Source organism: Taudactylus pleione, unplaced genomic scaffold (assembly GCF_031769625.1).
Source record: "Taudactylus pleione unplaced genomic scaffold, aTauple2 ptg000156l, whole genome shotgun sequence".
In the NCBI taxonomy this organism is placed as follows: domain Eukaryota; kingdom Metazoa; phylum Chordata; class Amphibia; order Anura; family Myobatrachidae; genus Taudactylus; species Taudactylus pleione.
The window spans coordinates 473,945-498,185 of record NW_028284558.1 but is presented as its reverse complement, the minus strand read 5'-3'; the positions used below and the strand labels follow the sequence as shown (position 1 = coordinate 498,185).

The window sequence follows — 24,241 nt, the reverse complement described above, 5'->3', positions numbered from 1 at the left end:
GCCTTTGGGAAAATTTAGCTGTCATCCAATAATGACAACCAAGTGATTATCAAGAGCTGGGACAGGAGGCAATGAGGAGGAGAGGTGCAAGGGAATGCAAATTCAGAATAATAATAATAATGCTATGTAACAATTCACTGACACTCTCAACAGTTCAAATGTGCTACAATATTGTATACAACGCATGAAAACACACACTTCAGAGGTTTTAGTCATGCGGTTACTAATGCTCCTTTCGTGCGTTGCACTTCCAAACTTACAGTCTAGAATACTGACAGTGTGCTTCAATACGAGAGAAGGAATGTGTGATGCTAAAATCTTAAAACATGAAGATAACAGTTTAGAACGCAATGGTGAGCACAGGCCCATTGACTATTTTCATGCATTTATTAACATGTGAGAAGCAGACGATAAAGGAGTTAGGCGTGAACTACTAGTTCTTAGGCAACTTCTCTGTATGTCAACAGGTGCTCTATTCCCCTGGCTTTTTAAAAAACAAAGAAGCAGAGACACTGAAATATACACAGAGGAACCTTGAACTGCACCACTCCGTTTCACTAACGTCTAATGAAACCAGAGAAATCACAGAAAGCTGAAGACCATTTAGGAGCTATATATAGCACTTCTGTTGATATGTTGTCTAGTATATCACTTTACCGTCAGCTAAGAGCACGCAAGAGAGTCCTTACGCTCTCCCTGAGGAGACAATACAAAACCTGCTATCATGCACCGGATTCGTTATAGAATTGGCTGCAAAGTTACCACATATCACGTTAAAACATGCATCTTTTTTTTTAAAAAAATAAAAAAAATAGTTTTTGGGTCAGTTACCTACAGGACACATGATGCTAATATCTATTTTACGTTTTCTTATTAAATTTCAAATGTATTTTATTTATTTAAAAGAAACACCACATATATGTGCAATATCCACTATAAATTAGAAATTAGAATACAATAGGCACAATTTGAAAGAGGATAATTGGTATAAAATATTTCTGACAAACAAGGAGAGAGAGACAGAGATCTAAGTGGCACCTAATTAGTATATCTTGTGTCCCAGGATAAGTCAATTTAAAGTTTTATTTTTATCAATGCAAATTAATGGGGGCGATGTATCAAGCGATGGAGAGAGAGAAAGTAACAACCATTCAGCTCCTAGGTGCCATTTTTAAAACAAGGCCTGCAAACAGACACGTAGGAGCCGATTGGTTGTTTTTTTTATTTCTCTCCAAGGCTTGATACATCTCCCCCTTAGTCTCCTGACCAGATAGCCAACATGAGCGGTAATAGCTTCATACAATATGATGCACAATAGTATGCATTTAGTGCTTTTGCAGACTGAGCAGATGGCCGGTCACGTGTCCTGGTTTTTGGACTCGCACAGAATACAAACTGGACCATTCCTCTAGTACAGTGGTTCTCAGGTGTACTCATTACTCACTGACACATTTTAAAAGATCCACAGGTGGAGCTAATTATTGCACTTATTATTCTGTGAGGAGACCTTCAAAACATGCACTGTTTGGGGTCCTGAGGACCGAATTTGAGAATCTGTGCTCTAGTAGGGTTACATACTTAGAGGAGGGTCAAAGATTAATTGGAATACGGATGAGCAATCGAGTAAAAAAATTACATGTACCCTCAGTCATAGCATTCAGGCCAGACTGGCCACCTCCCATGCTCTCAGAGCAGTGGGATATTGACCCACGTACGAGCACGATGTAACATCATACCGTGCGCACGCTCTCTGCTTTCTGTTAAGAAGAGCAGTGAAGGAGCTGAGCAGCAGTTCATACAGGAGGACGCCTTTGACTGGTAGTGAGTAACTAGTGAGACTGTGGCAGGCTGATAGGCACTTTCTGACAACAGAGGAGGAGAGGGGAGAAAATTAATTGACAGAGGGGACACACAGGACATGTGCTTGGAGTGACAGAGAGCTGAGGGGCACAGGGCATGGTGGGGACACACAAGGCAGGTGGCTGGAGTGACAGAGGGGGCTGGAGGGGACACACAGGACATGTGGTTGGAGTGACAGAGCTGGAGGGGGGGGGGGAGAAAACAGGGCATGTGGCTGGAGTGACAGAGGGAACCCACAATGCAGATGGCTGGAGTGACAGTGGGGGCTGAAGGGGACACACAGGGCTGGTGGTTGGGGTGACAGAGGATACTAAGGGCATGTGGTTTGCGTTACAGAGGGGGCTGGAGGGAACACTGTGAATACAGACTGAAGATACTGTCCAAGCAGGATCAATTTCTTCAGAGGTCACCTGTTGCAGAGATATCACCATACAGGCAAGATGTATTTTTATTTAGTAAACACAAGAAAACATAGGATTTTTTTTTTTTTTTTAAGGGAGGCTTTGAGCATAAGGATAAGAAAGGCTGGTAAGTGATAGTCTGAGGAGACTGCAGACTGGCAGGGATAGCATAGAAAGGCGGTATTAATTCAATTATCAACTCCCATCGTACACAAGGGGTTATTTTTTATTAATTTACATTAGAGGGGACTGTACAGTGATATATGAGGAGGAATAACAGAGCTCCAAGCACACACCAATATGTGGGATTATCACACTAGTATTTTGGACTCATCGTTTGCTGGGTCACTAGCTAATGCAAAGGATTTTTCGTCCTCTCTGCCCCTCCACTCATATCTGTGTCTCCCTAGTCTCTTCTCTCTCCCCCCCTAGTTTCTCTCGATCTCCCCATTTCTCTTTCACATCTTTCTCTTCCATGTCTCTCTCTCCTTCATGTCTCTCCCCTAAGTGTCTTTTTCTCCCCATTGCCTCCCTCTCCCTGTCTCCTCCCTATCATATCAAGCATGACAACATTACCCTGGTCCTCCTCCAGTCACAGGGAGGCTCAATCTCTACTTAGACCATGTGCATTGACAATCGGGTGGCATTAACACCCCGGCAGGGGTGGATGTTGTGCTGGCTTGGGGCCGTCTCTCTTCTGAAGGGAAGTGGTGGATTGTGGACTTGTGCTGGCTTGGGACCTTCTCCTCCGGTGGCCAAAGGGGTGGGGTGGCAACAGTCATCGCTTCTCATCTCCTGCAGTGACTGTGGGCCTTATTTACTAACAAGTGATAAAACTCATTGTGTATGATAAATGGTGTTCTAGCCAATCAGCTCCCAACTGTCATTATTCAAACAGATGACAGTTGGGAGCGGATTGGCTGGAGCACCATTATCATACTCGTTGTGAGTGATAAAACCTGTTGATAAAGAAGGCCCACAATGTGTGTGTGGTAGGTCTTGTGGTTGTTTTGCTGGAGTCTGACATTTTCTCAGTCTAGAAGTTATTCAGTGCTCAAATCCCCTGGAGGCACTTTGTTCTGTGTGTGCCATGTCATAATATCATAATGCCCAGGCTACGTCTGTGCCCATTGGTCATGCCTAGTTAATCATTCACCCAGACAGAGCAGATTGGATAAGAAATGAGTCTTCCTCTTTTTGTAAAGGCCTGGGATAGATTTTATTAAATAGGACATACATATTAATTGGGATAAAGTGTTTCAAGTTACTAGTGTGTGTTCCCCTCTCTGTTGGAGGTGCGTTGGGGAAACTGGTACAATGATGCACATCTGGTGGGATTGTTCACTAATTGCACCCTATTGGGGAGGGATAATAGCCTTGGCTTCGGAGATCTTAGGATACACTGTACCATCTGGACCGGACTTCTGGTTGCTCTCACATACATCCGACCCGATTTCTCTGTCCCTTCTTCGACACATTAATAATGCTGCAAGGGCAGTACTCCCAGTCCGTTGGCACTCTCGGACTCCTCCGACAGTGTGGGAATGTTGTCAACGTCTTGACTTCTATATGACCATGGATGATGTTCACTACTCAACCCCTGAGAAACACTCTGAGTTTACTGCTATATGGTTCAGCTGGATTGATTTTAAATCTGCCTCATATGCAGCCCTCATTCCACATCGTTAATTTCTAAATATTTCTGTTGTTTTGTTTGCAACCCCCCCCCTCATCCCCCTCTTTATCTTTCCCTCTCTGTTATTTCTCTTCCCCAATTTTCTTTATTTTATTGTATAAGTGGAGTAAGCTGTTCTTTAGACTTTACTAAATTATTTTTGTTTAGGTTTCGTTATTTTTTTTGTAGGTCTAAATATGGAGATGTATTATGGTGTATGTTTTGTACTGATTTTTTGCTATAAAAGTATGTATTTTGTTTTGAAAATAAAGAATAAAAAAAAAAAAATAGAACTGAGTCTTGATCAGTGTCCCAAGGGCTCATTTTGGGGCCTAGTCCTACCACAATATATTTTATGCTGATGCACTAAAGAAGGCCACATCCAAAAACAATGTGGATGGTGGACTTCTGTTTATTATGACATGTTTCTATAGATTTCTTGGTTAGTAGATCGGTCTCTTTAAAATGTAAAATATCTCAGATTGCAGCAGGTAGACTTAATTTAAATAATCATGTAACACCTCTTTGTTTTAGACCTGTAGGTTTGTAAAGCTTTTACCCCGAGGGAGTAGGAAGCACTTTCTTCTGTGTGGCTAGCATAAAATGAGCTGGAGGCACTTGGTGTGGCATAAAATTAAATGTCGGTACTACTGGTTGACAGAATATGAATGGAGGAAGTACTTTTTTGCATAATATGAACTGGGAGCACTACTGTTTGCCATAGAATGATTTGGGGACACTAATATTTGGAATATAATGAATTAGGGGTCCTATTGTTTAATAAAATGAATTTAGAGCACTACTAATTGTCATAATGTGAATTGTGGGGACTATTCTTTGGCAGAATGTGAATTGTGAGGATTACAGTTAGGCATAATGTGAATTGTGAGGATTACAGTTAGGCTTAATGTGAATTTTGGAGGCTGCTATCGATTTGTGAATTTTGGGGACTGCCATTTGGCATAGTGTGAAATGCAGGGACAATAGTTAGGCATAATGCGAATTGTGGGGCGGCCCTAAGGGTTGGAACTGGGATCACCCATTACCAAATGTCTAGTTTCACATTGTGACATCATGACGCAGCCGCACACTGGCGCGAGGACTGGAGGACGCAGTCTAGTCGGATCTTCCAGCTCTCCCAACTCGGGTGGCATTGGCATGGTCAAGAAGATACCGGCGGCACCCATAGGAGGCTGGGCAGCCAGCATTACACGGTTCGGAAGCAGTCTCCCTGGGGAGAGGCAAGTTGCTGGGGTGGGGTCATTACTGTTTTGGCATAATGTGCTTTGGGGGCACTACTGTTTTGGCATAATGTTCTGGGGGCATTACTGTTTTGGCACAATATTCTTGGGGCATTACTGTTTTGGCATAATGTTCTGGGGGCATACCTGCGTCAATGTGCTCTAGGTAGCATTACTGTTTTAGCATAATGTAGGAGGGGCACTACTACTGCATGGCATAACATGAATAAGGGGCACTCTACTGTGTGACATAACATGAATATGGGGCACCACTGTGCAGTGTAATGTGACAAAGGGGCACCAATGTGTGGTGTAATTTGCATTTGAGGTACTATTGTGTGGTTGTGCCCCTTCCCAGCAAGACCACATTGTTTTTTTTGGGGGGGGCGCGTCATCAACACGCGCTCTCCTTGCTTTAATTGTGGTTGGGGGCACCGATGCACTTTAAGTACACAGGGAACCAACATGTATAATTACAGCTCTGCTTTGGTGTGCACAGATGTGTCATCCGCATTGTTCAGCACCCCTGCCCTAAAAAATTAATTCCTGGAACACTATCTAATCCTCTACAACTGCTAGCCTAGGGCTTGGGCAATTGGGAAAATGTATTCCCTTTTCTTTGTGTGTGACCTCCACCAATGAAATTCCATCTTTAACTAACAGAACCAACCAAATGTCCGACTACGGCACATGTTTGAATCCCCTTCGGGATGAGCTCAGTTGTGTGCATTTTAATACAGAGAATGATGCACACTTGTATGGTGTTCTGATATTAATTATATTTGTAAGTTTATAGCCAGTGGTTCCCAAACTGTGTGCCGTGGCACCCTGGGGTGCCACAGAACACTTGCAGGAGTGCCTCAGGTTGGTGGCATTATTTATAGTCAATGTAATGTAAAGATGAGGACAGACAGAAGCTCAAACCTGTCCACCACCACATAACTGAGCCTAAGGATGACAGGTAAGCACAAATTACTTAATATTTTTTTTCTGAATTTCTCAATAACAAACCTTTGACTTAGGGGTGCCATGAAAACAATGCTGATACTCTAGGGCACCGTGATTCAAAAAAGTTTGGGAACCACTGGTATAGACCAAGAAGTGGGAGGAGTAAGGCATAGTAAGGGGAGGATTGGAATAAGGATATAGTGGTTCTTGTTTGCGCTTGAATTTCCGCAGCTCAAAATTGGTACAGATTGAAGTTGGGTGGGTATATGAGCGCTGGTGTAAGAATATACAATTTCTGCCTATGAATCTAAAATATGTTGGTAGAGGATGGTGCCATTGCTACTGAAGTCTAGTATTATCTAAAATATAGTATCTATATTTTTATTTTAAATTGTATTTTTTTTTTGTTTGCATTCACTATCATCCAATTACTAATTTTTACTTCAGTAGCAATTGCACCATCATCTACCAACATAATTTAGATTCATAGGCAGAAATTGTATATTCTTACACCAGCGCTCATATACCCACCCAACTTCAATAGTAAGGGGAGGAGTCTATGCTAGGAGCCAAGTGCCGACGTGAGGTGGGCCGGTGTGCTGTAAATGCCAGGGTCTATTTGTAGTCCCAGTCCAGCCCTGATAGGATTTGTATAGCAATTGATATCATATGTTCTTCTTTGGTTCAAGTTCAGTTGACCTAATGAATAAGTCATGGCAGGAAAAGCCTTCTACCTACTACAGGCCGCACTCAGATATCATGCTGCAGTCGGTGCTGGGATAGATTTGGTGATCTGCCTCATGGTGAAGTAAATGTTCTTGACTTGCACTTCTAGTCCACAAAGAAGAATATCCTTATACAGAAATGTTCCACTCAGAAAGACAGTTTCATGGTTAGTTGCCAGTAATAGCTGCTAATAACTAGACTATAAATTCCACCATGCCATTGAGAGACACACTTTAGGAAATAGCCAGTAAGAAAGAAAAGGATTTGGAAAGACTTCCTTTAGCAACATTTCATAAGCAGCCACAAACTCTGTGTGTTTCCCAAAGAGACTGGCAGCATTAGGTTCCACAACCCATTGGCTAAGCTCTGGCTTTCCTGGAAACAAAAAATAAATAAATAAAAAAAAAATCAGGGTTACCATTCCTGAAGAACAGTCACAAGGAAGGATGGGAATATAGAATTTTATTAGCAGAAAAAAAAAAAAGGAGAGGAAGTGGACTGGAGGATTTGTGCAGAATTTATACATTAGAGGAAAACATTATCCTCTGAATTCAGAAAAAGTGTTGAAAGACTTACAGGGCAAAGTGGAAACAAATCGCACGTAATGTAAAGATCTCTCAGCGTGTTTTGTTTGGCTTCACAAAGACGTTTCTAAAACAATCCTTTTACCTTTTTATTGGCAATAAATGGCTGCTACAGTGTAAGAGGGGATAGTAGTGACTATAAAGGGCTAATGACCAAATGGCAGACAGAGATTTGTACTTTATTTTGACACTATCCCAATGGCCAAAACAGAAAATTGTTTTTCAACAGTGTTTTCCATAAAATAAAATAGAAATCACCAGTTCTGATCTGGCAGCGAACGTTGTCGTCAGTAGTAACTGATATTTTCATTGTAGTTAAAGATAGAGCATTACTTCGGATTGTCAGGCAGCCATTAACTCACAATGTTTCCGTTCCAATTAGCCTACTACTGGGGACGATAACTGAATTGGAGCTTGGAGTCTAGAGTTACAATGTACGCTTGAAGGCAAACAAAAATTCAGTCTGATTATATAAATCATCCAGCTGTAAATATACATGTTTAAAGCAGAAGGGAACTTTAATGATTTTTGTGAAATACTTCAAACATGGTACATTTTATTTTATAAGAAAACCTTCCACTCTGAACCATAATATATCTAGAAAACAGGCAAGGATCATTAATACGGAATACAATAATAACCAAGTGCTTAGGGGTAAATTTACTAAGCTGGGAGTTCTATTAAGAAGTGATGTTGCCCATAGCAACCACTCAGATTCCAGGTATCTTCTTGAAGCTGCTAGATAAATGAGAAGTAGAATCTGATTGGTTGCTATGGGCAACATCACTTCTTAAATAGAAATCACATCTTCGTAAATTTACCCCATAGTATTAAGAGATGAAGTTGCCTTTGTTTATAGACCACCAATAAAAAAATGTTTAATACTTCTCTGATTTAGGGAAACAATTTTTTGGCACCAACATGATGGCAATCATATAGTGTAGGGGTTCTTAACTCCAGTCCTTAAGGACCACCAACAGGTCATGTTTTGTGGATTCTTTTATTCTGTTTTGCTGAACCAGTAATTATCCCCCCTGCTTCTACAGACAGATATCCTCAAAATATGACCTGTTCGGAAAACTTGATGTTTGAGGTGGAGAAGCATTGGTATAGTGCTATGCTCAGCCACCGAGACAACAGCCAGCATTTGTCACATCTGGGAGACATGTCCACACCCAAAATATAAATAAAAAAATACTATGCACTCTGCTGCGAGGCAGGACATTTCTCCTCTTACACATCTGGCCTGGGCTCCAGATGGACCCATCAGACAAAAATGGGCACAGGTAATTAGTACCCGCTCCCCTCCTCTCCGTGCCCCTGGTGCTAAGTAATGTAAAAACATATAGGGATCAAAAAGCTTTCCAAAATGAATTCAATCAAGAAGCTGATGAAAAGTTAAATGCATAAACAAATGACATTGCTATTTGCTGTCTAAAGCACTGTCCAGGCTATGAAGTAATTACGACAATAAATTACGTATTCGTTTCCATAGTAAATTTCCTTTTCTTTTTTTTTCAAAACAGATCTATAAGAAATCTGCTTAAAAGAGATACAAAGCCTGCATTTACCAGCATCACAGCATGCAGCGCTCACTTGCACCAATGTCCTTTTTTCCAATCTTGGTAATTTACAAAATGTAGTCCCTTTGTCCAGAATGCTCTTTGAATTTGAATGTTTCAAAGACTAATTAAGATATTAATGTCATTCTTTCGCAACGGATTTCAATCAGCAATAAATTACTGAATTTGGAATAAAACTTGATGGAAAAAAAAAAAAAAGGATCGACAAAAACCATAATAAATGCTTTGGCATAGCGAACCTTAAAATATCAAGAAAGCTACCAAAACACAGAGCCGGCACAGTGACCCGGGGGAAGCAGGATTGGGGTGGAAGCACTACCAGGAGAATAAATTGTATTGGTAAAAGAGCAATGGAAAAAAAAAGAACGCTGAAAAATACAATAAAAACATAAAATGCATCTAAAATGCATGTTCAATTTCTTGTTCTTTTATGCATTCTCTTGGCACAAGTGTGAGTGACGGTCTTTAGTTCAACAAAAGATCCTTGAATTTATAGTGTTTGACTTCACTAACTGGAGGAATACTGATAGAGCATAATTCAGAGGCAATGGATATGCTGTAACCCAAAACAACCAATCATATGATTGCTTCCATTAGTCTGTCAACTAGAATGTCAAAAGCAGACATCTGATTGGCAAATATGGGTTACAGCACAGTATCGCTAAGAGTTCTAGATCACCACTTACATCACCACAATATTCATTGTGAGAACATTGTGATATTTTCGAATAAGCAGAAAACAAAAATGTCAAATGCATTATTATATTTAAATACAATATGATTAGTTGGAACAGTGCACAATAATTTATATGTCCATAAATATACAATTTTATGACATGGTCTGCAAATCATGAACTTTTCCCAGATACTGTAAAAAATTAAATCCAGCACAGTTTCGAGCAGAGTATCCAGAGTTTCCTTACTTTGTAGTTACAAAATATTTTACAGTATATACAAATAATGGCAGTTATTCTTTAAGTTAAAAGCCAACATGACAAAACTATTTCAACAGTATTTTACTTCTGTGGTTTTAATCAGTGAGTTCGAATTAAACCCTTTTGTTGCATCTTTCTTGGTCCACAGCACATTTTCATTACGACTATGTCCGCCCACTGACGTGCAAATGAAAGGAAATTTATATGCTGTGTGATTTGATCTTGTTGATATTTTTGCCTTCGTGGTGGTTTGTTCAAGGACACATGACCTGTTGACAAGATCTCAAAGTGCTCTCTTCACGCCTTCCACAAGTGGCAGGACACGGCAGAGCCTCCTATTACTCACCAGCTCCATATGAAGGAGAATGTATTATTCATGTCTAATGAGAACTTCCTGCTCACTGATCAGTGTTACAAGGAAAAATAAAAAAGGTATTGTGTTATAACGACACCTTATAAAGACATTATGTCCTTTTTAATATAATGTGGAAAATACGGATATAGTTAAAGTGTAGCTAAAACAATATATAATGGAAGCAGTCACTTTAAAAAATATTCAAAAGAAGGTACACAATACAGAGTGCAATCCAGGCACTCAACCCACTGCAAAGACCTTGGTCAAAGTTGCCCAAGTCTGCAATTCTGTCTGTAGACTACTCAAGCCGTATCATACAGAGCATAGAAAGCATATATGTGCCAGATATAGATTGGCCAGTCATCATGTAAATGGTCCCGGTCAGCTGTTGATCACGATCATCAATTTTTTTTTAGCTCAAACCCCGGATTTGTATTATCCATTATTTAACCTTGTCTATGGACCCATGCTGTCCAAATCTGGCTCTGCCTAAAACATACTGCAATTTGCAGTGGCTAATCAGAACCCAGTTGTCCTGCAAAAACTCAATGTATAAAGACATCTTAAATGATCTAGGAGTCAGTGACATCACTGAAGTTATGATGCTATGTACTTCCTTGCCATCAGCTCACTGCAAACCACTGTGATGTGGCATTGGTCATGTTAGGTCCAGATAGGCTGATTGAGTACACAGCGTGCTTTTGACAGAAAACTTTACAACCTGGTCCATTAGATTATACGTTAGGTCTGGTGGTTTCTGGGCTTATGAATACAGAGTCTCCATGTCTGGTATAAAGTAGAAAATCATTGGTTTCGAGGGAAGGATACTGATGCCAGCCATACTTCATTTGTTTATCTTTTGTTCTCTGCTTAGGGGCTCTCCTTTTATCGCTTTAAACACTGACAGGCTGATTCTTCTTCACAGTTACCTCACAAATTCCACTGGCACACCTCCAGCCCCTGTGATGTTCCAGCTATGCCTGTTCCTGGCACATATCTGCCTTTTCTATATCCGCTCCACTATCACACGGCACTTTATCAGTGCCTCATTCCACAGCTGTAAAAGGAAGGCGCTCCTCAGCAACCAGCCCAGCAAACATCTACAGCTATAAAGTCAATATTTTCAGAGTCCATTCAGGTACAATGGCATGTACACTTCCTTCTGTCTGTGTATAGAGGACATGTGTGCTCAGGAGGGAGACTGAACTTGCAGTCACACCAGCCTGTCAACTGCATACTGAAAGAAGTGGTGCATTCTTCTTAAGCATACGGTTTACTGAATGGTTCTCTCTGTAAATAAGAGTGTCACAATGAATGTGTGTGCTGTGATCTATATATGTTAAAACACGACACATAAATTAAATGTGATTTCTGAGGATATCGCCTAATACATTAACCTTTAAATATAATGCAGGCTGATGTTTGCTAAACAACCTCAGTAGCCACACAAAAAAAGGGGTTGGCATGTCATTGTCACCTTCAAACCTTATTTATGAGAAAAAAATGTAAGGGTGGCCCATATATCAGCCTTAATCAAGGCATGTCCCTTGGGGACCGCGGTATAGCAATGATGCTGAGGCTCCGTATGAGCTATAATGTGGGAATATTGTGTAGCTGCCTTTTGGTCTGCGTAGTTTTACTTCCCCAAAGGCTTCAGCCAAAACAGTAGGGACATTTTACACTCCCTAGGCTGCTCTTGCTTTCTGCACCCTCCAGCCATGCACAATGTTGCTATAGCACTAAAATTATTTATACTCCATTTTTGAAGTTGGACTCCATTCTCCACTAAAAACGGTCTCCAACTATACAAGCTCTGCCGCAAATGTCATGTTTAGCACTCCTTGTCCCTCAATGGCCTCTATTGTCATTTGGTAAGTAGATAGTGGTTTATGGAACTCCGTAAGACAGCTATACAATAGCATAATAATATTATATGGTGCCAGGTTTGGGCTTAAATCTCTTTGTGTGCATTTGAGAACGTACAGAAGATCATAGGAAACACAATGCTCAGCCCAGAAAGAGGCAGCTTGCAGGATCTTTTAGCTTCAGTGTCAAACTGGTATGGCAAGCCTGGAACTCGCTCTACCCCCTCCACACACGGAATGTGGCTGATGAGGTTAAAGGGAAAGAAAAAGCCTAGTGAAATTTATGAGGTACATTTGACAATTTCTAATGAGCAGAGAAACTTGTGAGGGGCTTTGATCCTTGGTTTGAACAGAGGGCCACTGGTTATATCTCATAAATCAGGAGCTTTACCTCAAGGTATCAACAACAGGGGATAGCTAGAGCACTACCAGGGCAACCTAATAGTTTCTCAATAACAACCTGTAAACATGGTACCCATTAGCCATGAGGAATGCTGATATGGTCACTTCTGGTGATCTCTACAATGCTCTAGAAATTCTACAGTTCTAGGGGGGGGGAGAGGGGGGGGGATGTACCAAACCTTAGAGAGAGAGAGAGAGAGAGAGAGAGAGAGAAAGTTCCAATTATTCAGCTTTTTTTATGTTACAGGATGTGTTTGATAAAGGACAGTTATGAGCTGATTGATTGGTACTTTCTGTCTCTAAGGTTTGCTACATCACCCCTTGCTGTTTAATAAACCAAGGAGGGTTCCTCCATCATACATTAGACATATGGACTAGTCACACTTCACTGTCTGCGTCATTTCGAAAACCAATTATTGTTTAATTGTAACAACTGACCAAAGCAGCTCTAGTTGTCACTTTTATAAAAAGACTTTTAAATCATTAGGTCACCTCGTACATGTTCCATTACTCTCATGCAGATAATCAGAGTCCTTGAATAACAATGGTGTAATCCTGCAAATGGCGCCATGAAGATTCTGCGCTGGGTAGCCCTTAGATGCTAGCATCCAATACACAATTTATGGAGCTTACACAATAATATTGAGCCCTGTCGCACAACAATGGACGTAGGACAACAAGATCATAAAAGCTGGATTGTGTCGTTGTTATTAACAAACTGCACCTAATGTAGCATTGTAGTCTGCTGATCAAAATGTACACTACTGTGTGTGCTGTACTCCAATAGGGCAGGGACTGAAAGGCCGAATATTCTTTGTACAGCAGGTGGCTCTATATAATACAACCACCATCTATTCCAGTGGTTGTCAAACTCTGTCCTCAGGACGCCAGACAGGTCACGTTTACCAGGTCACCCAGCAGGTGCATTCATTACTCACTGACCCATTTTAAAAGATCCACAGGTGGAACTAATTATCTCACTTGTGATTATGTGAGGATACCTGGAAAACATGCACCGTTTGGGGTCCTGAGGACAGAGGGTCTCATTCAGACCCGGTCGCAAGCACTGAGCGCTCACAACTGGGTCGATGTTTAGCCCCTGCGCACGCGCAGCGGCCGCACTGCGCGTGCGTAAGCCCCGGAGCGAGAGAGAAACCCTCTCACTCCGGAGCTCACTACAAAAGGGCCGGCTGTCCATTTTGATCGACAGCTCGCCCCGTTTTGTAGGCGGGGAAGGCGTGGCTACACAAACGGAGGCGTTACGGACAGAACGCTTGCCGTTTTGTGGGTGGCCGCACTGACATCAGCAGTGAAGTCAGTGGGGAGCTTCCTGCTCGATCAGAGTAGGAAGCTCCCTGGGGCTTGCGGTTGCAGAGACCCAACGTTAGGGTCTCGTCGCAAGCCCAGATGGTCGCGAAGGTCTTCACCATCACGACCATCAACCTGGTCGGTCGCTGAAGCTGTGGGTGGTAACCCACAGCTCAGCGACCGACCAGGAGGCCGCACTAAAAAAAACAAGCGGCCGTCCTCATTCAGAACGAGCGCCTCTGAATGAGGGCCAGAGTTTGAGAACCTGTAACCTATTCTATACAGCTTCATATAAATCAAAGAGATTGTAAAATATACCTTAAAAAAATCATTATGATTAAGTACACAAATGTAGTAGAAACACTAGTACAGGGCAACATCTCCCAAGTTTTATGCATTGGTGTAGAATCAACACTTCAACATTATAGACGGACCAGAAAGTGACAAATCCAATGCTATATATACACCAAACTAAAAACAAGATGCTGTGATGTCCCAGGAAATGCACATGGTGAAGGCGCGGTGGGTGTCAATTTATAAAGTAATGGTCTCCAAATGACAGCGAAAGAAAACCACAAAAAAAAAAAATTAAAAAAATATTGTAATGAGAATCTGAAATGCATCTTATGTGGAGAAGTGTCTTATTGTGGTAGATTATGACACTAAGGGGGTCATTCAGACCCACTCGCGAGCGGCAGTACGCTCGCAAGTGGGTCGATGTTCCCCACTGCGCATGCGCACGACGGAGGGAGCTCCGTCGTGCACATGCGCGAGACCCGGCGAGCGGCGGGCTTTCCATCGCTTGGGGTCTCGCACCAAAGGGAGCGTGCTGTCGATGTTGATCGACAGCACACCCCCTTTGGTGGGCGTGCCGGGGGCGTGCCTGCCAGACGGAGGCGTTCCCATGGGAACGCCTACCGTCTGAAGCCGGCCCCACTGACATCACTAGTGATGTCAGTGGGAGTGATTTTGGCTCTGATAGAGCCAAAATCACTCCTGGCCTTGCGGCTGGGAAACCCGACCGCAGGGTTTCCCTCGCAAGTCCGATGGTCGCGATGGTCAAGACCATCGCGACCATCTTTTTGCACGCTCGTATATGCTGTGGGTGGTGACCCACAGCTATACGAGCGTCCAGGAGGACGCTCCATTTTAATGGAGGAGGGCCCTGATTCAGAGCGAGCGCTCTGATCAGAGCGTCCGGCTCTGAATCAGGGCCTAAGCTCTCTATTACCATGGGAGTTGTGCTTCAATAACTATATGGAACCAATTCTGCCCAATACCAAACACTGATAGCTCACCTATCTGGTAACAACCATTATTGAAAGCCACCCAGAGGATGTTCTTAATTGGGCAAAAATCATCCATACACAAAAACAATCTAAAGATCGTTTGCTGTTAACTTCATTTTACAGCATTAGGGGACTGGAATACTAGTTCAAAACATAATTAACTTTGAGCCAACAGATGATAGATGGGAAAGACATACTCTACTAAATGCCTCATAAAATGGTTCAGCGGATCTTAGTAATAAGTGGTTTTACATACAGCCAAGAGGAAATCTCCGGTAAGTCGCCCATAAAGCTGGTTGAATGAGGTTCGGACCAGCCGGGATAAATCAAGGGCTGAGAACACTGAAATGTAATTGCATGCTGACCACCCGCCATTTCCAATAAAAAGGAGGTGGGGATAAAGGAAGCATGCAAGACGTATAATGTAAGACAGCTGTCAGAAGGCAGCAGGGCCGGATTAGACTTAAAAAAAAAAAAAAAAAAATCAAAAAGGAACACAAACCATGTACTTAGTACGATCAATACCAGTTTTTTCCATCAGGTTCTGGAATGCAGATGTGCTCAAAGAACTTTTTACATTTCATCCACACTACGCAGGTTTCCACTTTCATGGTAACAAAAGATGTCATGGAAGAACCTGGGGTGCTTATGTAACAAGATACAACTGGGCAACGCATAGGCAAAAGTTATGTTTTTTTTGTTTTTTTTTATATAGAACAATTTTCTTAAGACTTGTATAAGGGAGCGTATAAAAGCAAAAGCATTGTATTTAATGACCAACGCACTGCTAAACTAGGCAATCCATGCTAATCAGATGAGGCAGGAATTGTGGGACTTTCAGTTTTACAAATTGGCAAGCAATAAGCTGCCTACTCTTGGATCAAGGCATGTTCTGTTTTTTAAAAAATAAAAAACTAGGCCCCTGCAGTTTGGACACCCATCCTTCTTGAGATCACAAAATCAACTGCAGTAGCCAACTTTAGGTTGTTGTCCACAGCACTGAAATGTTCATAGTCTCTCCCCAATTTTATTTGTTGATATAGGGAAACAAGGGTCATGCAGGCGGGGCATCGACAACACTTGCTTGCCAGACATAGGGGAAGAGCAGTAACTGTAGGAATTAGTGAGTCATAGGGCTAATACAGCCATTGGGGACCCCATCAGATCTGGTAAATGGTGCCTGCTAGCTATGATGCATTTGTTTTTGCGATTCATTTTGGGTACAGTTTTGCCAACACAAACTCAGTGTAATATATATGTGAGTAAACAGACAGTTGAGTAAGCCCAGAAAACACCAGACTTCATGACGACACGTGTGGTTCCAATTTATCAGTAAAATCACCACATACCAGTCACATGATCCATGACAGAAAATGACATAATGGTCTGTATATTTACCATATGCAATATCATTATGTATGTCTCACCATAGAAAATATCTACATAGGTAGACATAAAATCTGAGAGCACATACTAATTAGTGGTTCAGTCACAGAGGGTTGAAAGAGACTGAATCACACAACAAAAAATGTGTTTGTGAGGTAATAACAGTGGTGTTTTACCCTCATTCACTGCTATGCATATGTCATCGGACACCTTAAAAATGAGTAACCCTATTTGAAAAATAGTACAGGACCATGGTTAAAGAAAAAAAAAAACCCTGTTGTATTTCATGGTTGTTTGCTGTATTACAATGGTACTGAGTCCAAAAAGGAATAAGTGGCCAATGGTTAGATCCACAGCAGAAGGTCAGCCTGACACCATGCTCCCTGGCACAGGTTTGGGACATACTCTGGTTTAGGACATACTCTGGTTTAGGCAAGGGGTGGGACTGTTGGCAAAAATTTACAAACTTTCCTTTCAAGTACCCTAACACACCAATATTTAAGGATTTCCTGAACCAAACATGTTACTAATACATCTATTATTTCACATTGCTTAAGCGAGAGTGCTGTAGTACAGGCTTACAAACTTTGAAAAAAAGGGGATAGCTATGGTTCACAGAGTGGCACAATGAAGTCTAAAGGTGCGTACACACTAGACAATTCGCTCCATGAGCGATATCGTCTAGTGCACAGGTTATCAAACTCGGTCCTCAGGACCTCACACAGGTCACGTTTTCCTGGTCACCCAGCAGGTGCACAGGTGTTTTCATTACTCACTGACACATTTTAAAAGTTCCACAAGTGGGGCTAATTATTCAATTGTGTTTCTGTGAGGAGATCTAGAAAACATGCACTGTTTGGGGTCCTGAGGACAGAGTTTGAAAACCACTGGTCTAGTGTGTCCCCGGCAGGAGTGTGCTCAATGTTGTTAACGACATTGAGCACACACACTGAACGATATCATGAACGATATTGTTCAGTGTCAGGCACCCTTCCTCATCCCTGAACATGCAACAACCTGCCTGCATGTTCGGGCAATTAATGACAATGACCAACGACCTGCGGGAGTGCGCATCGTTGGTCGTTCGTCGTGATCGTTCATCGTTTTAGCATACACACTGGCCGATACAGTGAAAGACTGAACAATAACGATATAGTTATCTTTCAGTCGTCCAAAACATTGGCAAGTGTTAGTGACACCAGCATCACTGTTCACAGCATTGTAATCACGTGATGCAATGTGAGTGCAATGGGCCACATTTGGGAGCTTGCTTTACTCTTCAGGAGTTTGAAATTTGAGTCTCCTAGGCACTCTCTTTCTGGGTTAGTAAGTATGCTGTAGTAGAGGTACAGAGAGCACACGTGTGGACCAGAGTCTATAAAAGACATGTGCGTTTCGTGTCTGAGAGGAAAGCAATCATGTTAGCTGGAATCAGTGCTTTAAGTGGTCCTAGAGAAGTGATGGAACTCGCCCCCCCCTCCGTGCTTTCAATAAAGGGATAGTGCGCGCCGTAGACGTGTGACAAAAAAGGGAAGTAGTCTTAAAAGAAAGGGGCGCAGTTACACAATAGAAATTAAAATTACGCTACACAGTAGCACAATCTTATCCACATTACACTGCACCTAGTGCCCCTGATTCACATTACACCACATAGTAGTGTCCCTTATTCATGTTATGACACACAGCAGTGCACTTATACACAATGCCCACATATGTGCCCCTTATACACAATGCCCACACCAGTAGTGCCCCTTATGCAGTTCCCCCAGTAGTGGTAGTGCCCCCAGTAGTGGTAGTGCCCCTTATGCAGAACCCCCAGTAGTGGTAGTGCCCCTTATGTGGTGGTAGTGCCCTATATGCAGAAGTGCCCGCAGTAGCAGTGCCCCCAGTGGTAATGCCCCTGTAGTAATACCCCCTGTAGTAGTGCCCCCAATAGTAAAAGTGGTAGTGCCCCTTATGCAGAGCCCCCAGTAGTGGTGCCCCTTATGCAGTGCCCACAGTGGTAGTGCCCCTTATGAAGTGCCCACTTTGGCAGTGCCCCTTATGAAGTGCCCCCATTAGTTATGCCCCCTACTGTCCGGTCCGCCAGGCTACTCATCGGAACTATGGGAGAGACGTCATGACATCTCTTCCATAGTGCACACTGCCAGCCTCCGGCTACTGCTGCGGGGAAGGAGCCTGGCGCTCGCTGGTAACAAAATCTCAGCGGGCGCCCGCCTAATGGAGCCTCCCTGCGGCACCGGGCTGAGGTGGCCCAGAGGAGGTGGAACTGGTTCAGTCTCCAAATAGAACTGACGGAAAGCAGTTCCGCCCCGTACCGGCCCACTGTAACCCCAGGATGGAATGCCCAAGATGGTAGCAGCTCCCAGGTACCACTGCAACTATGAGCTGCTAAGTGAATAGGAAAAGCCACCTCCATCATGTTAAGAGGATTGGGGATGCCCCATTAAACAAGGTGTTCCCTACTAGAAACCACATAACAGGTGCCCCAAGCAGAGACAAACAAAAAGAATGGAGTACTTCAGAATTAAGATGCGTGTATACAGTGAAAAAGTTTACTAAGTGTGAGAGTGGGAGTGCTCAGAAGGGACGGAGCCCCTTGGTTAGATAGAGAAGCCCTGCATGGGGAAGAGGGGAGAACCCTGAGAGAGGGAGCATGCCAGCAGCAAGTTTACCAGCAAGTGAATGTCCGTGAATAGTAAAAAATTTGCAGTTGCGACAGATGGGGATTACAATGTGCTCTCACACTGTAATGTGTGTGTGTGCGCTGCGACTAGGCAGCCTGGCTCCAATATCCAGGGAGCAGTTGCTAGCTGCAGGGAGTGATCCCTGATGTAGAGGATGGCAATGACAACTTTTCTAGTAATTAAGAACTGTACTGGTGGAGAGAGATTTGTTATTTATTAGCAAAGCAAGATCTGCTGAAGTACTGTGCTGGAGGAAGGATAATAAATGTATTTGAAACCATTTATTTTCCATAGGAGATGATCTGGAGCCCAACATTTAAGCATCATCTGCACTGCTCCACAAGTCAAGATCTGTGTGCAGACACAGGCAATTTTATAAGATACTGTGCGCACCCATGTATTAAGGGCCTTCTGGTAAGGTCTGCTCCACAGCCAAAGCTAAAGAGAATAGGTAATATTGCACTGCAGCTTTGTGAAATAGTTTGGAGTTGTCCTCTCAAAAAGTTTAAGGAGCCATGAGTACCACTCTTCTGTAGTAAAAGCAATGTACAGTACATATAGATTGAAATAAAGGTGTTTTGGAGATTCCTGTACCTCCGATATCAGAGCCTACGGGCCAAATGTAATAGGGTGAGAGTTTAGAAAATGAGAGTTCAGCAGTAAAATCTCACATTGGTCAAGCTTATCTTCAAAATTGGAAAATACCTGGATGTTTTTTGAGTCTAAAAACATGTGAGCTTGCATGTTCTCGGACTCTATTACATTGGCCGAGTTTAAAAAGTGTGAGAGTTTACTGCTAATCTCTCACATTTTCTAAACTCTCACCCTATTACAGTTGGGCCTACAAGTCACTGACTGAGGAGAATAGGTAAACTAAGGTAAAGAACATGATCAATAAATCCTTATTCTCTGAGAAATAATTATGCAAAAACCTCCAGTTAAACTATGCACACAGCTCCCGTCGCAATGCTGACGTCCATAAAAAAAACTCTTTGATCATCTGAGGCTGTGGGCAAGCCTGGAATTGGTATAAAAGACTGGCTGCTGTACCAACATGCTAATATGATGTCCACTACTCAATATGCATCAAATGGAAAGATTTAAAAAAATTATAATAATAATAAAAAAATTAAAAAAAAATAAAAAAAAGGATTTAATAGAAACCTCTCCTGTCCACAATATAATATTATGGTGGCTTTATCCAAATGGTTTTCGGTTGCTTCCTGTTGCAGCCAGTTACCAGACCTCCTGGGATAGCAGAAAAAACAATGGAAAACCCAAAATATGTTTCTAATACACAACCATATAGTAAAAAGAAATCCAACTAATTAAACAGGAGCTATACACATAACCCCAGGACAAAGCTTTGATGCCAGTAACATTTACATATTTTCAGTAGTACAATTGTTTTGTATCTGTCGAAGCTGGAAGTAAAATTGTTGTGCCAGAACTGGTATCAGCCATAAAAGAACTGGGCAGGGCATCACAGAACACACCAGGAACAGTGGATACATTCTTCATGGTAAACAAAGGAAGTTCTGTTTTGGCTCCATATTTTTTTTTTCTTCTAAAAAGGAGAAAAGTCTCACTGAAAGCTGCAAAAAATAAAATATATCTGAACTATGTTTTAGAAGGCAGAGACTCCTGACAATTATTAACTCGCATATGATGCCATGAATATCAATACCAGCGTGCAGAGAACACCTACGATTGGGAAAATCCATGTTTTAGAGGTTAATCCAATACATTTGTAGGACATTTTGGAAAGAGGGAAATTGCTTTAATTAATCTAAGTTACCATTTCTGTTGAACATTGATCAGTGATGGTTATGTAAGGGGGGCACAAGTTCTACTACAATAGAGGTATACAGTAGAGGTAAACATCCAGTGAACGAACCTTCCCACCATCAACACCACCTTTCGTGCTACTACTGAAGAATAATTTTGCCCAGTGGATTGTCCACCATTAGAGTCTTTTATTGCATTACAAAATTGGGTTATGTAGAGCTCAGACCTATTGCGAAGTGGTATTGTTTCAAACGATTGGGTGATGTGTAAAGAAGAATGGACCCAAAATGTTGCAAGATAATAGTTTACTGGTCTCAATAGACTGCAGCAGTAAACAGAATATTTGTGTTAATGTAGCAATCATAGATGTGGGTTGGTTGGTATAAACAAATATTGTAATGTATGTGCAAAATTACACATCTATGATTGCTACAGGCTCCTATTCTCTACCCATTCATGAACTTACCATTTCTTTTTTTTTTTATAATTCTTTATTTTAAATGGTCAAATAGAATACAATGTAACACAAAAAGGAGAACAAATACAGGGTCACAAGAAACCCAGTACAGACCATATTTCCAACAATAATAGACAAACAAAACTATTACCAAAAATGCTTGGTAAGAAAGAGGGGGGGATAAATAGAGGACAGGAGGAAGGGAGAAATGAGGAGGGGGGAGACACGACATATCATCTAGAAATTAATACATATCAGACATTGTCCGGAGGATAAATCTCAGCCGCTGCCCATGGGTCCATGCACCAAGTGTGCGGAAGGAGAAGGGGGACTGCGCTCAGCAAGCAGCCAGGGAGCCCAAACTTTAGAAAAAGCATGCCCTCGATCATGGAGGTAATAAGTTATCTCCTCCATGGTCGCAATATGCCAAATCTGACTCTTAAGAACAGAGAGGAGTGGAGGGGAGGTCTTTTTCCAATTTAGAGCAATAAGAGACTTTGCTGTTGCTAATATGTGCGCAACTAACTTTTTGGAAAAATTTATCAATATTTGGGGGTGGGTAACACAATAAGAATATCCAAGGATCTTTTGAGATTGGAGCTTCCAGGAGGGAGTTTAGTAGATTATGGACAGAGTCCCAGAAGGGAACAATAATTGGACAGGTCCACCAGATATGGACCATAGTATCCCTGCAGCCACAGCCCCGCCAACAATCGGGTGAGGAGGATGGGAACATTTTATGAAGTTTCTCAGGAGTATAGTACCACCTGTAATACATTTTATATGCATTCTCCTTAATTTTGGTTGCAATAGAACTTTTGGCTATTCCCAGTCTCATGTCGTCCCAGGCCTCAGCATCTGGAGGAGAGCCAAGGTCTCGCTCCCAAGCATTTTCGTGGGGGCTAAGAGAGGGAAGGCTAGCGTCCAAAAGAAGAGCATAAATCTGGGAAATTAGACCTTTAGATAAGGGGAAGTGTCTACAGAGATTTTCAAAAGGAGTAAGGGCACGGAGGACAGCTAGTGGAGGTAATGATTGTAAAAAATGGCGAATTTGAAAAAATTTGAATGGGTTAAGCGTCTGGGATGGAAGTTTTAGTTGTAACATTGGTAGGGATAACCAATGACCCTGGTCAGAAAAGTCCGTGGGGAACCTAAGGCCTGCATTAATCCACCTATGGGACCTCAAAGTAGAGGAACTAGGAGGGAACAGGGGGTTATACCAGATAGGAGTTAGAGATACCGGAGAAGAAAGATTCATTTTGTGTGAGTAGAGACCCCAGAGTCTGAGGTCAAATTTAATAGTAGGGAGCAATTTGTATGCGGAAGGTCGGTGTGCGGGTAGTGTGCCCCATAAGGAAGTTAAGTCTGGGAGAGTAATATAGGCAGATTCAATATCCAACCATGAAGTAGAACCGGGAGGAGAGTATGAGGTAACAATATGGGAGAAATGGGAGGCAAGGTAATAAAGTTTAATATTAGGAAGACCTCTCCCACCTCTTACAACCGACCTTTCCAAAATTTTAACCGCAATCCTCGGGGGTCTGTGATTCCAAACAAAACGAATCAGGGCTCTTTGAATATTACTTAGAAAAACAGCGGGAACAGTTACGGGGAGAGTCTGAAAAAGATAAAGCCATTTTGGTATAACATTAATTTTGACAGCTATGATCCTACCCAACCACAAGATTATAAGACGATTCCAGGAATTTAAATCGGCGTGCATTTTAGATAGGAGGTGTGAAAAATTTTCACGATAAAGAGAGTCATAGTGGGAAGTTAAGTATATCCCCAAGTACTTGCTCTTTTTGGGTTTCCACTTAAAATTAAAATAAGTTTGTAGGTTTTCAGCATCCTGTGGGGAAACATGGAGAAGCATGGCCTCTGATTTGGAGTAGTTGATTTTATACCCAGAGACAGTGCTATAGAACCGAAGAACAGAAAAAAGGTTGGGGAGAGAGATTGCCGGTTGGGTCAGGGATAAAAGAATATCGTCTGCGAAAAGAGAGATCTTAGGCTCCAAAGCGCCCACTTGAACCCCCCGAATATCAGGATGGGATCTAATATGGGAGGCCAGCGGTTCAATTATGAGGGCGAACACCGTTGCTAATATTGACTGGGCCTGAGGGAGTACCATTAATCAGGACCGTAGCAGAGGGGGTAGAGTATAGTGCCAGAAGGCCAGTGAGGAAGTCACCAGACACGCCATAAGCTTCGAGAGCAGCTTTCATAAAATCCCAGGAGATCCTATCAAATGCTTTTTCAGCATCTAGGAACTTAGCATTTCTTATGATCAGATAAGCCAATTTTTATCCTTATATTTGATATTCTTACGACATTTTTATATAAAAAAAAATTTTTTTATACATGTATGTTTATTTGTGGATTTTATGTATACTATCCTACATGTCGAAGGATATATTACTCTTGTCCTTGATTAAAAATTGTTTTATATACAAATCGTATGAGTATTTTTGCACATTTATAATCTGAACAATAATGCACTGCTGTACACATTTATGAAATTTTGTTATATTATATACACTCCTATCACTCTGTGTATATTAGTAATAATTTGGAGGTTTTCCTATATGAATTGTATTTATACACGGAGCACTTTTTGCCTGTCACTAAGCACTTTATATTGTAAGGTTACCATTTTTTAAATATACATATACAAGGGTATACAAGCACATAAGGGGCTCTATTCCAGTTCCAATATTCGCATTTGTTTATATGTAACCAATTACCACT

The 24,241-nt window shown here is 41.9% G+C and overlaps 1 protein-coding gene across 3 annotated transcripts in view; it reads right to left on the bottom strand.

The window, feature by feature from the left end:
• TANC1 (tetratricopeptide repeat, ankyrin repeat and coiled-coil containing 1) overlaps positions 1–24,241 on the bottom strand; it is a 233,035-nt gene that overhangs the window by 120,300 nt on the left and 88,494 nt on the right. The window lies entirely within an intron of this gene.